Here is a 14122-nt window from a genome sequence, read left to right on the forward strand (position 1 = left end):
CCTGGTTCCACCAAGATGTTCAAAGATCTTCAAAGGACTTGTTGGTGGAATGGGATGAAACAGGATATCGCGGAGTTCGTATCTCGGTGTCTTACTTGCCAGCAAGTGAAGATTGAACACCAGAGACCGGGTGGACTTTTGCAGCCTCTTGAGATTCCAGAGTGGAAGTGGGATGATATCTCGATGGACTTCATCGTAGGACTGCCTAAGACCCGACGACAACGAGATGCCATATGGGTGATTGTGGATCGTTTGACAAAGAGTGCTCATTTTCTTCCGATCAGGATTAGTCAAAGCTTGGAAAGCTTGGCCGATCTCTACGTGGAGGAGATTGTTAGGCTTCACGGAGTGCCTCGTTCGATAGTGTCAGATCGGGATCTGAGGTTCACATCTCGATTTTGGTGCCAGCTTCAGAAAGCCCTTGGCACTACCTTGAAGTTTAGTACTGCTTTCCATCCACAGACAGACGGGCAGTCGGAACGAACGATTCAAACGCTCGAGGATATGTTGAGAGCGTGCGCTTTGGATTGGGCAGGAGATTGGGACAAACATGTGAAGCTTGCAGAGTTTTCTTATAACAATAGCTTTCATGCTAGTATTGGTATGGCCCCGTATGAGGCACTGTATGGCCGACCGTGTAGATCTCCGGTTTGTTGGGATGAGGTTGGAGTAAGAGCAGTAGAGTCTCCAGAAATCGTCCAGCACTATGCGGATCAGGTGCGTTTAATTCGACAAAAGTTGATTGCAGCTCAAAGTAGGCAAAAGAGTTATGCCGATCAGCGGCGTAGAGAGCTCAGTTTTGAGGTAGGCGATCACGTGTTCGTTCGAATCTCGCCTACGAAAAGTATCTTCCGGTTTGGGAAGAAAGGCAAGTTGAGTCCTAGGTATGTGGGACCCTTCGAAGTCCTTGGACGTGTCGGAGAGACTGCGTATCGAGTAGCCCTTCCTCCTCAGTTTTCGCAGATTCACGATGTTTTTCATGTCTCGATGTTGAGAAAGTACGTGCCTGACCCCTCACACGTAATTCACTATGAGGCGATCAAGGTACAACCAGACTTAACAATGGACGAGAAGCCGATAGAGATTGTGGAACGCCAGGAAAGGGTACTACGCAGTAGGACGATTCCATTTGTAAAGGTGCGTTGGCAGCATCATGGGCTAGATGAATGCACTTGGGAGCCTGAGGCGGATATGCGTCAACACTATCCTCTTTTATTTGGTACGTTCTAATTTCGAGGATGAAATTCTTTTAAGGGGGTAGGGATGTAAAACCCGAGAATTTTTATTTGAAAATATTTCAAATTTTTCAATTTGGGCCTAGATCCACATTACGGATCCAGGACCCATAAAGGGGGGGGGGGGGGGTAATTAGGATTGATTATTTGAAATCTTGATTTAAAGGGTACTAATAAATAAATGAAAATTTTTCTAATTTAAAATTTTAATTTAAATCGAGGATCCACTTGTGGACCCATTTTGTTTGGGGCCGGGTTGGGGGTCCCGGGTTCGGACCCGAGCCCCACCCCAACTAACAGCCTTTTTAAAACAGAAAGGGCAACCCGATAAGGGTTGCCCGATAAACCCTAACAGGAAAGGAAAGGGGGCGTTACGCAGGGCGTAACCGACCTCCCCCTCCCATCTCGGCGAGGAAGGAGGGGGCCTGGGGTCGATAAAAGGGGGGTGAAGAGAGGGTTATGCCCTCTTCACTCGGGCTCTCTCTTCCCCATCTTTCCCCATCTCTCTCGCTTGCTCTGTGCGCACACGCCGGAAAGCTGTGACAGCCACCAAAAGCCCTCCAGCGAGCTCCCTGTCACGGCATCAGCAAGGGGCAACCCCAGCCGACCGTGTCTTCGCGTCCCCAGCATCCGATAGCCGGAATACCCTTCAAAAAGGTACGGGTACCTCTTTTTGATTCAAATGGGGCATCGGTGGAGGTCTGATTTTCATGCAGCAGTCGATGGAAATCTCATGGAGGATAGTTTCCACTGTTACTCCCTTGCACCTTCTGTGCTCTGGTTGAATTGAAGAAAAAGACAGATTTTAAAAAGCTTTTCCTGCATGGTTTGGGGCCCAGGTATGCAGTCGGCTGGGCTGGGTATCTTTTTACAAAAAAAAAAGAAGAAATTTCAGTTGTGCAAAAATTAGTTATGCTGTTGGTGACTGACAGCATACACAGGCCCACACTGGGCCTGTGTATATGCTGTTAAGCCCAGCCAACAAGGTCGGCTCGGCTGGGCAGGTTCGTGTTCTCAATAAATGAAATAGAGCTTTATGCAGTATAAAAAAACCCAGTTTTGGTGGGGTAGCTTCTGCTGTCCTTTTGACAGCATACACAGGTCCATACTGGACCTGTGTGCGTGCTTTTGGACCCAGCCGACAGGGTCGGCTGGGTTGGGCTTGGTGTTTTCATCTTTACAAAAAAAAAAGATGCTTAAGCTGTTGGATTAAGATATGGACAGTAAGAGAAGGATGAGATTGAAGTTACAAGCCTTCTGGGCTGATTTGTTTTTCTACACATCATGTTTAATCATGTTTTTTTTTTAGCAATAACAAGTCTCAATTGTATTTTTCTTAATACATGAATATATCACTATGATGCATGTACGTATCTGTGATACATACAGTGTATGTTTCTATTTCAACTTAAATCAAGTCAACTCTCTTTGTGATCTATCCTAATCTTCCATTATGAACATAAATATTTTCTTAGCTTCTGATCCATCTTTGTTGACCCATTTTGTGTTTTCATATATCGATATGAAATTTTATGGAAAAACATTTAGATTTATCATGCTGATAGGCATTCTTATTATTTTGAATGGTTAGAATAAATTGATATTGTTTAAATGGAATTGGCATCAGATTTGTCAAGCTGATAGGCATTCTTATTTTAATTTGAATGGTCAGAATACTGTGGATATTATTTAATAAAGTGGTGCATCAGATTTATCATGCTGATAGGCATTCTTATTATTTTGAATGGTTAGAATAAATTGATATTGTTTAATGGAATTTGGCACCAGATTTATCAAGCTGATAGGCATTCTTATTTTAATTTGAATGGTTAGAATAAGTTGATATTGATTAATGAAGTTTTGCATCAGCATTATCATGTTGATAGATATCTTTTAATTGAACTGGAATGGTCAGAATAACGTTGATATTATTTAATAAAGTCTTGCATCAAAATTTTCATGTTAATAGGCATCTTTTATTTGAACTTGAATGGTTAGAATGAGATGATAATTCGTCCATAGTTTAATTCTGATATGTCTTAGAAATTAAATATGGTATTGAATTTGTGATCCCTGTATTACTGTCCCGGTAATCAAAATGAATCATCGAGGGTTTGGTAAACCCGAGCTGTGGGAATATTTTCCCTTACTCATTTCAATGCATTTCAAAGATCATGCTTCATAAATATTTCAGCTTTATTGCACTGTTCTATATGTTTCCGCAGGCCGGAGTCCTGTGATGGCTCTCGCGAGGTAGATGCGAGCTTTTGTCTTTCTTTTTGCATATGATGTTGCAAAACTTAAGAAAATAAATCTTAATAAAAAGTAATAATAAAGCACAGTGTAATAAACCTTCTGGGATCACTCATCTGGAGAATGGGATCTTAGAAATCCGATCTTGGGGAGACTGTGAGGATACAAAACTCTGTGTGCTAATTTTAGTCCCCTGAACCCGATATTTAGGTTCCTTCTCCTGGCCACGGTTTTAGGGACAGTCCGCCACTTTACCCGGGAGTGGTGTGTTTGACACAACTGTTGTTTTTGGTACCAAGAAAGTGGCACTTGTGGGCGTGGGGTGTCCCTTGTGTCCCCGACATTAGATGTGGAGGTCTAATGTTCCGAAGGTGATTCGGTCGAGGGCTAAGTTGGGAACCCAGTAATAAAATATAAATTGTGTGCTAAGCTACCCTGAGAACCTAACTTAACCTCGGGGTTTGTACCCGTTTGGTGTATCCGCGGGCAACGATAATTAAAAAGAGAAACTTAAAGTTGTATGCATTTAATAGGGCATGAATAAGGAAACAAAAGACTAAATGGAAGATAATAAAATGATTCATGCATTGCACAAAAGTCATGCATTTTCCTGTTATGCATTAGATCATGCATCCTTTAATGATTCCCTTAATCAATACATGATGGTAGGTGCTGAATGGTTATCTCTTGTTGCATGCTGAAGTTTTAGTACATGCTACTGCTTTACTGTTTTTGCATGCTTAGCATTTATGATTGTTGCATGAATAAATTTCCAAATGCTATAAACTGTCTTGTATGTATTTCCCTCAATTGTTGCATGATATCTCATCTTACTCTTTATCTCACTTGTTTCATTAAGAAGTAGTTGTGCTCAGGATTTCGATTCTGACACCCTACTTCATTGGTTTTTCGCAGGAACAGGTGATCAGTGAAGTCGACAGCTACTGGGAGGGCGCAGGAGTCACAACGAGTTTTGACAGTCTTCTTTGTGGACAGAGTGGCTCTTTATTTAGTTTTTCAGTCTAGTGTCTTGTTATTTGCTTATTGTCATCAGTGGTTACTTGAGTCAGACACTTTATTTTTGAGATTAGTTTTTAATTCATGAATAAAGGTAATGGTTAGTTATGGATGTTAATTGCAAGTTCTTTTGTGGTTTATGGCTATCCAGTTGGAATTGGAACTGTGAGGACCCCGGGTCTCTGGGAAGTTTTCCGCACTGTTTTAGAAAAAAAAAATCCGCATTTTCAAAGGGGATGAGTTGGGGTCGTTACATCCATACCGGAACCGGAACCCAAAATTACCATTATTGAAGGAGGGGATATTAAGATCCTTGAAGGGGATGAAAGGCAAATGGCCCTTGAAGAGTATTCTAAGAAACATGATGATTGAGAAATGAAGAACTTCAAGATCTTATCTTGGATTTTTTCATCCGTTAAGACCAAGATAAACGTCAATATCATCAAATTTAAAAGGGCTTCCGAAGCTTGGGTATATCTTGAGAAAATATACACCTCAAGAGATATATCCCACAAGTACTTTCTTCAAAAGAGGGCTTTGACTCTCCAACAAAATGACATGACCATTCGGGAGTACTTTGCCGAATTATCCTCTATTTGGGACGAGCTCGCAATCCTTGAACCTAAATGGAGTGGTGAGGCAATCGAATTAAGGCACAAACAACTTGAAGAAGACCGGTTCTTCAATTTTTTAAATGGCCTTAGACCCGAATTTGAACAAGTTCGGTCCTCTCTTCTCTCCGCCTTCACATCCCCCTCACTTGAAGATGTTATCACCAAGCTAAGTGGTGAAGAAACCTGTATGGGGATTGGCAAAAATAATCCTAGCATTCTTGTTACTTCCTCTACTCAAGAAGATGGTGAAATGGCTAATGCCGTGTCAAGACCGGAAAATAACATGAGGACCTATAGACCTCCTCATTTCAAGAATCAAGGTCAAGGAGGAAATGATCGGTATGGCAAAAGAGACTATAGTAAAGTGACTTGCTATCATTGTAAAGAACCCGGACATATCAAACCTTTGTGTCCTAAATGGAAGAAATTGATTGCAACGGCTATGACATCCCAAGTTGAAAAACGACCTTCTTCATCAAGTGAGTCTTTTTCTCTTCAACAAATCGTAGAAGCACTACAACCTCTTCTCAAGGGAGGTACTTCCGGAGCCGCTATGTCATCCTCTTCCCCCGGTAAGTCATCTTGGCTTTTAGATTCCGGGGCATCCTTTCACATGACCCCTAGCTATTGCTCTCTTTCAAATTTTTCTAAAAATTCTTTTTCATCCTTCGTATCAACCGCGGACGGAACATCTCTTGAGATTAAAGGAATAGGTAATTTTGAAAAACAAGACTTCTTTGTTCCAAAAATTCGCTTTATCTCAAACCTTAACCTAAATCTTCTTTCTGTTTCCCAACTCTCGGACCATGGTTGCGATATAAAATTTTCTTCTAATAAGTGTTGGATACAGGATCGCCAGTCCGGGAGATTGATTGGGGAAGGCTCTAGAAGAGGAGACCTCTACTACGTAGATTTTCTTCAAGTTCCCAAGAGTCAATTTTGCAACGTCGTCCAAAACAAAGATATTCATGTATGGCATAAGAGATTGGGTCATCCCAATATAGTTAAAATCTCCTATTTGCCTTTTGTTAAACATCTTTGTAAAAGTGATTTTTTGTGTAATGAATGCATTCTTGGGAAAATGAAATGTTTGCCTTTTCCTCAAAGATCCATGTTTACGACAAAACCATTTGAAATTGTCCATTTCGATGTATGGGGACCGGCTCCGGTAATGTCAAAAGGAGGATTTTCATATTATGTGATCTTTGTGGATGACTATACTAGGTTTTGTTAGATCTATTTCCTTAAACATAAACATGAAGTTTTTTCAACCTTTAAAAATTTTCACATGATGATTTCAAATCAATTCAATGGATGTTTGAAAATCTTTAGGTCTGACTCTGGAGGAGAATACCTCTCAAATGAATTTAAGAGTTATCTTGAAAATTTTGGTATTCTTCACCAAAAATCTTGTCCGAAAACCCCTCAACAAAATGGGTTAGCCGAACGAAAGCACAAGCACATCATTGAAACAACTAGGACTCTGCTCATTTCTCAAAACATTCAAAAAAATCTTTGGGCTGAGGCAACCCTTACTTCTGTCTATCTCATAAACCGACTCCCATCGAAAAATTTAAACAAAATTTCCCCTTTTGAAAAACTGTATGATAAAAAACCTGATTATAGCAGGTTAAGGGTCTTTGGGTGTAAATGTTTTGTTCTCACTGATAAGAATGACAAACTTTCTCCTAAAGCCATTCCTTGTGCCTTTCTTGGCTATTCTGAAACCCAAAAAGGGTTTCGTTGTTATGATATCAAAAGTGATAAATTGTATGTGTCCAGAAACGTGAGTTTTTTGGAAAATATTAGTGGATTTGAACGTTGTGACCCCCATGATGAAAATATGGATTATTCTTTTTTATTTGATTTACTGAATAAGGACGATGATACTAGTGATAATGAGTCAGATCAAAGTAACCCAAATGAATTTGAAACCGAGGAAAACATCTTCTTGCTTCTTTCGTCACATCAACCGATTGAATTACCTAGAGACCCTATCACCTACTCTCATAGAGATCAAAACAACTTTAGGAGTGCTCTTGACAGATATAATGATGCCAGTTCCAGTGCCTCTCAGAATGAAGTGATCCCTCGTAGAACTGAGAGAAGTAGAAGGCCTCCTTCTAGGTTCATTTCCTATGACTCTTTTTCACCAAGATATAGAGTCTGCCTTAGTGTCATCCACTCTTATATAGAACCTAGAAATTTTGAAGAAGCACGAAAGTGCCCTGAATGGATTAATGCCATGGACAATGAACTTGAGGCTCTAAGAAAAGCCAAAACCTGGGAATTTCAAAATCTTCCTAAAGGCAAGAAAACAATAGGGTGCAGATGGATCTTCAAAGTAAAAACTAAAAGTGATGGATCCCTTGAAAGGTATAAAGCTCGCTTGGTTGCAAAAGGATATAGTCAAGAATATGGTATTGACTATGAAGAAACTTTTGCTCCTGTAGCTCGTATGGTCACTGTTCGATGTCTTATAACCGTTGCCTCTATCAACAAATGGAACATCTATCAAATGGATGTGAAAAATGCATTTTTAAATGGCGACTTAAGTGAAGAAGTTTACATGGATGTTCCTCCTGGAATGGAGACTCCTAAGGGAAAGGTGCTTCGTCTTCAAAAAGCACTCTATGGCCTAAAACAAGCTCCCAAGGCTTGGTATGATAGATTTAACTCTGTTATGATTGAGAATGGTTTTTCCTCTTGTTTTACTGACACTGCTCTATTTGTTAGAAAATCCAATGCAGGGATTGTAATTTTACTTTTGTATGTTGATGACATGCTCATCACTGGGAGTGATTCTAACGGGGTTAAGCGTATAAAATCTATCTTAAAAGATAAATTTGAAATGTCTGACTTGGGTTTTCTAACTTATTTTTTGGGAATTGAAGTAGCATACTCTCCTAGAGGATATTTTTTATCTCAAACTAAGTTTGCCTCTGAGATCATTGACAGGTCAGGTATTACAGATGAGAAGCTTTGTGAAACTCCTGCGGTAGTAGGAGCAAAGATGAAAATTGATGACGGGGTTCCCCTTTTGGATCCTACACCCTACAGACAGCTTGTAGGATCTCTGATGTATCTGAGTATTACCAGACCAGATATATCCCATGCAGTTCACACTGTAAGTCAGTTTCAGCATGCGCCTACATCCGTTCACATGAGTGCCATCTTACGAATTGTAAGATACATAAAGGGTACTCTAAATAAGGGAGTTTTTCTATCCTCTTCTTCTGACTTAAAATTGATTGCTTATACTGACTCAGATTGGGGAGGTGACCCAAATAACCGTCACTCCACCACTGGTTTCTGTGTGTTCTTAGGAGACTCACTAATTTCGTGGAGATGCAAGAAGCAACAAAAAGTGTCGCTCTCCTCAACTGAAGCTGAATATCGTGTCATGGCCACTACTACTATGGAAATTGTTTGGATTCATCAACTGCTAGAAGACATGGGGATCAAAATTGAAGGACCCACCAAGCTATGCTGCGACAACAAGAGTGCAATCTACATTGCAAAGAATCACACCTTTCATGAGCGGACTAAACACATCGAAATGGACTGTCACTATGTTCGTGAAGCATATCTCCGAGGAGTTATTGATCTCCCTTATGTCACGTCCGAATATCAGTTGGCAGATTTCTTTACTAAAGCCTTGTGCGCTCCGCGGTTCAACTTCCTTCTTGGCAAACTTTCGGTCATCTTGCCCTAAGTTTGAGGGGGGGTGTTAAATTATGTAATCAAACTTGTAACTTCGCATATATATTTTATATATATAAGGTAATACATATACATATATATAATATATGTATATGTATTTACCAATTATATATATAAAATATATATATTCCTAGTAAGGGTAGTTTAGGAATTTTACACATATTCTTTTTCGAGAATATGTTTTTGTATTTATTTTCTTTTTCTTTTTTCTTTATTCCTTTTTCTTTTTACATTTAATGCACTGTACTTGCATTGGGAGGGGCCCAACCCACTAGTCGTTGGAGGGGCTCCAACGACTATGTGGAGCCCCTCCCAAGGCCTTCTCCAAGCCCTATATATATGGGCAGCTTCTCTTGTATTTTCTCAAGGGATTTGGGATTGTAGCCCAACCTCTTTAGTGATTTATGAATCTTACGAGTGCATTTGCACATTTGTGATTCGGTGTGTTGTGCTTGTTGTGCACAAGTGTTCTTGGGTGTGTATGTTCACACATTTATTCTCAAGGTTATTGTGTTATCGACTAAAGTATCTTGTTGAAGATACTTTTACAGTAACGACCCGAACCGGGCCCTCTCGAGCCCAAGTTCACGGACATTAATTCCCTGATGAAAATTACCAAAACAAACTCAAACACCAAGCCAAAAAAAAAATTTAATAACATGGTCTATATAAACATTAAGTTCATTTATTTAACATCAACATAATCATCAGTGCCCATCCGAGTTCAAGGATCAAACTACATGTCAATAACATCAAATAAAATATAGAAATAAAGCAAAGTACCCCAAATACTTCTAAATCTACCAGTAGCCAATGCCAAGTCCACAAGTCAAGTCCTCTTGTCTGCAGTTGCTCCTGAACTTACAGTTATAACCAAGTGAAGGTGAGTCTACAACTCTGTAAGTTTTTATATACAAATAAGACTCGACCGTTACAATTGTAGTGAACTCTAAGTTTCTATTCTTAATTTAATTTGCTAACTAAGCACACATGTTTATGTATTTTATCCCTCTCTACCAATTATCTTTCATCATTCTCAATCGCGTACTCTACACCAATAAGCTATATCGAAAATAACTTTGTGGGGTATAAGAACCCATGTAGACAACTTCAAAGTCTACGGTGTTAGTCAGACATATAAACCACTCACAACAACATAGTTCAAACTAGTCCAGACTATGAAGTCACAATCGCTGTAGATTTGTTCATCGATTGCAAGTCGAGAGCCCCAAAATGACCATCAATAGCTAGCTGAAAAGCTCAAGAGGCTATGCTTGCCCCTAAGGTTTGTGGTTTATGTTACATCCTACATGTGTTTAATAGGTAATATTTTCAACCCTTAAGAGTTACCCAAAAATTTCCGAACAATTTCGAGTACAAACAAGATACACACCTCAAACAAAGCCCCTGAAACTCTACTTTTCTTTTTCAAAGTCAAGTATTCATTTTTGCATCATATTACATGTCTCAAAATATCATTCTCATTTCCACAATAAGGTACATTTATGATATGAATCATATTATCTTATAACATTTACATAACATAATCAAGTACTGAAAATAAGCATGTAGTATGTGTCACAATCTTTATGCATCTTATTGAAAATATCAAAAATATAGAATCAAAGCATGTCATTCAGTTGATCTATTCAAAACATGAAATAACTAGCATTCTTATAACACATGAAATTGCACGACAAGATACATATATGAACAAGCATGTATCTTATTTATCTACGAAAAAATTTATAAATGTTCACTTACCATAATCGCTCAATTCTCAAACTAAGGAACAACCTTAGTCTCCCTACAAATCCTAATCTAAAATGAGCAGAAATCTCAATAATTACTAAAATATCATTAAAGTCCCATCTTATATAAAATTATGAAAATACCCCTAAGCCTCATTGCCAAACTCTTATCTCACATTCTCAGAGTTTGTTATCTTGCCTCATGCCAATGGATCATTCTCGAGAAGAGAAGTTCAGAGATCCAAAAATCACCTGAATCCTATATTGGAGTGAAGAATTATGTCTAATTTACTAAATGAGCATAACAAAGGCAAATTGATCTTTTCACCTCTCAAACGTATCGGGATTCGAATAACAAAACTCTTGAAAGATCCATACTAACTTTCTACTCTTATTCTCAAATTCTGGATCAGATCTGACCTGGATTTGAATCTTAAATATCCAACCCGAAACAAGTATATATACATTTTGTTTGCGCTTTTTGACAAACTATCCCAAGTTGGGCAACTGGTAAGTAGTAGTTTCCTGTAGATGAGAGGTTGGGGGGTTCAAAACCCTAAAAACACCCTGTCATACCCTACCCTTTCTCTACTTTTTGACAAATTCTGGACTTATTGAACCTAGCTCAGACTTAGCCGGATCTAAGCTCTAACCAAACTGAACTCACTTAATACAAAACCTAACCCAGACCTAGCTTAAGCTGGGTTCAATCCTATCCTCACATTAAACCTAACCCAGACTCAATCTGGTCTAAGTATAATCCAAACTGGACCTCTTTGGTTCAGTTTTGGGTCCAAATCCAAATCCAACCTAATATGGATCTCAAACTGAACAGAGATCTAGTCTCCGATTCTCGCACTAGATCCAATCTACTTTTTAACAAATTCTAGACTTATTGAACCTAGCCCAAACCCTCTAAACTGAACCCACCTAATATCGAACCTAACCCAAACCCATCCTCAGTAGGTTTCAATCTTATCCTCACATTAAACCTAACCCAGACTCAGCCTGGTCTAGGTTTAATCCACACTGGACCTCCCTGGTTCACTTTTGGTTCCAGATCCAAAACCAACCTAATATGGATCTCAGAATGAACAGAGATTGGGTTTCTGATTCTCACACTGGATCTAGATTTGGTACCACATATTCGAACCTAATTCATTCTGAGTTTGGTACAAAGTGAAACCCACAATCTATCTAGTTTGGGTTTAGGTCCAGACTGGGCTCAAACTTGATCCACTCAGGTTTGGTCCTACTGGATCAAAAACAAATTATGATACGGTTTGGTCCAGACCTGTTGTGGTTTGGTCTACTACTGGATCTGAACTAGATCCGGTTCATGATGGAAAATTGAGACAATCCTTCTCTCTCTCTCTCTCTCTCTCTCTCTCTCTCTCTCTCTCTCTCTCTCTCTCTCTCTCTCTGTATATATATATATATATATATATCCAATTATTTTGTTTTTTATATAATTATTATTTTTATTATCGCACTTGATAGGAGTCTCACCCAGACCAAGCTGGTCTGGGCTCAGACCCACCTGACTTGCTCTGGTTCAAACTCAGACCAGAGACTTTGGCTGACTGGGTCTGATTAGAACCTGAACCGAGTTGGTCTAGGGCTTTTTATAAAAACCGAGGAGTTCCCTTTATTGATCCGACTCGGTCTGGGTCGTTTGTGAACAGCGCCCTTCTCTGTCTCGCCCTTCTTGGTGAACCCAGACAGAGACGGTCTTGATAACAGGCCGAGACATCTGATTCAACTCGGTCTGACGTTCCCAGATTGAGTCGCTCTCTCTCTCTCTCTCTCTCTCTCTCTCTCTCTCTCTCTCTCTCTCTCTCTCTCTCTCTCTCTCTCTCTCTTTTAAGAAAACCGAGACAGGGCCCGTGGTCCCTCCTCAGAAATGGCTGCCACCCACAACCCCCTGCCGGTGGCTGCCTCCCTCCTCTCTCACATAATTGTATTGCAGGCAACGGTGGTTGCAGGCTGCGAGGTCTGAAGGAGGCGTCTCCCTCTCCTCCCCTTCCAGGAGGGCGGCAGGGATGGTGTCACCCCTTGCCCCTGCCTCTTTTTTTTTTTAACCTGCCAGCAACCATGGTGGTTGCCGGAAGCTGATCGAGGTGGCCGAGACAGAGGAGCCACCCTCTGTCTCGCCTCCTTCTTCTCTGATCCTTAATAAGAAAAACAAAACAAACGAAAGAGGAGGCTTACCTTTTGCTGGATAGCACTCCCTCCCTCTCGATCTCTCCTTCTGGCCTTTTATAGGCTCGTGGAAATGGGGGTTTCATCCCCCATTAAACGAACATTAACAAGGGAGCTCTCCCTCTTCCCCACCACTCCGTACATGAGAAGAGGAATTGGGTGGCTCACAGCAGGAGGGGAAGTCCCTTCCTCTCCCCACTTTCCCAGCCCACCTAGTTTGGCTAGGTACGGGTTTTACATAAGGCTACAGTTCAGCCAAAGTTTAGCCAGGGCTATTTCTGATGATGAACTAATTTATTGACGAGGAATCACTCAAATAGATCAAGAAGCCCATAAGTTTTTACAAAACAGACTTAGACTTTAGGGATTCCAAAGAACCATCGTCAAGAAATAGGCTTTAAGAATTGAACTATGACACAAACTCCTTCGTTTTGACTCAACCAGCTGCTACTCCAATGAGTCACACCGTAACAACGTTCAAGGCTAATCATAATGAAACACGAAAGAATCGTAACAAGAAGAAAGACCAATAACTGGTTATAATCAATTATGAACAAGATGAAAAGAAAGAACTGAACATGAATTTCTCTGTAGGCATGAGAAGCATCATCTACCTTATTTCCTCTGAAATATGATGTTTTTTATTCAGAGATCAGGGTGACCGCAAAGACGTCTACTGATATACCAAGCTTGCTAGAAAAAGACGAACTGAGCCAGAGGGGAAGCGTTGGGAGGAAACCCATTGCAAGGATAAGAGCGCGGAGCTTCCTTTTATCGGAACGGTGCATGTTAGTGGCAGTTTTTCTCATGGGAAATTTATGGTTTTCTGCTTCTATCCCGTGGAAGGCATTTCCTAGGATCCGGCCAAGGAGAGGCAAACAAGAGGGCTTAGAACAGGTGCAATCATATTGCACACTTTGAGTGTGCAGCTGCACCTGACTGCCCTGCCTAACTAATGGGTACAAACTACAAAAACTTGTTAGTTGTGGGGCCCAACAGAAGATGAATAGCGTATCAGGTGAGGCAGCACACCAAAGTGTGCGATGTGAGTGCACCAAATGTGGGGTCCCTTTTGTTGTTCGTGTGGAAAGTCCATTTCGGTGGTGGGGCGTAGCTTTTGGATGCCTTCCACGGAAACCAACAAATTTACTGTGCGGCTCTCTAACACGAAGACTCGAGGATTCACTAGGGGTGTAACTGAGTTGGGTATATCCGAACTGAATTGGTTGGAAGATCCAATATTACCATATAAATTTTGGAAAATGCCAATACGTTTGTACCTTGAGATCTAGTTCAAACTTATATATGGATTGGGGGTGTAACTGAG

At 40.3% G+C, this 14122-nt stretch overlaps 1 long non-coding RNA gene across 1 annotated transcript in view; it reads right to left on the minus strand.

The window, feature by feature from the left end:
- Positions 1–13520, minus strand: part of LOC149815690 (uncharacterized) — a 30141-nt gene extending 16621 nt beyond the window's left edge. Inside the window, exon 1 of the long non-coding RNA XR_016427830.1 lies at positions 13410–13520. This is a non-coding gene — a long non-coding RNA (uncharacterized LOC149815690). The remainder of the gene's footprint in view (positions 1–13409) is intronic.
- Positions 13521–14122: the final 602 nt, after the last annotated feature.

The sequence above is a fragment of the Nuphar pumila genome, chromosome 15 (assembly GCF_984573655.1).
Source record: "Nuphar pumila chromosome 15, dmNupPumi1.hap1.1, whole genome shotgun sequence".
NCBI lineage: Eukaryota > Viridiplantae > Streptophyta > Magnoliopsida > Nymphaeales > Nymphaeaceae > Nuphar > Nuphar pumila.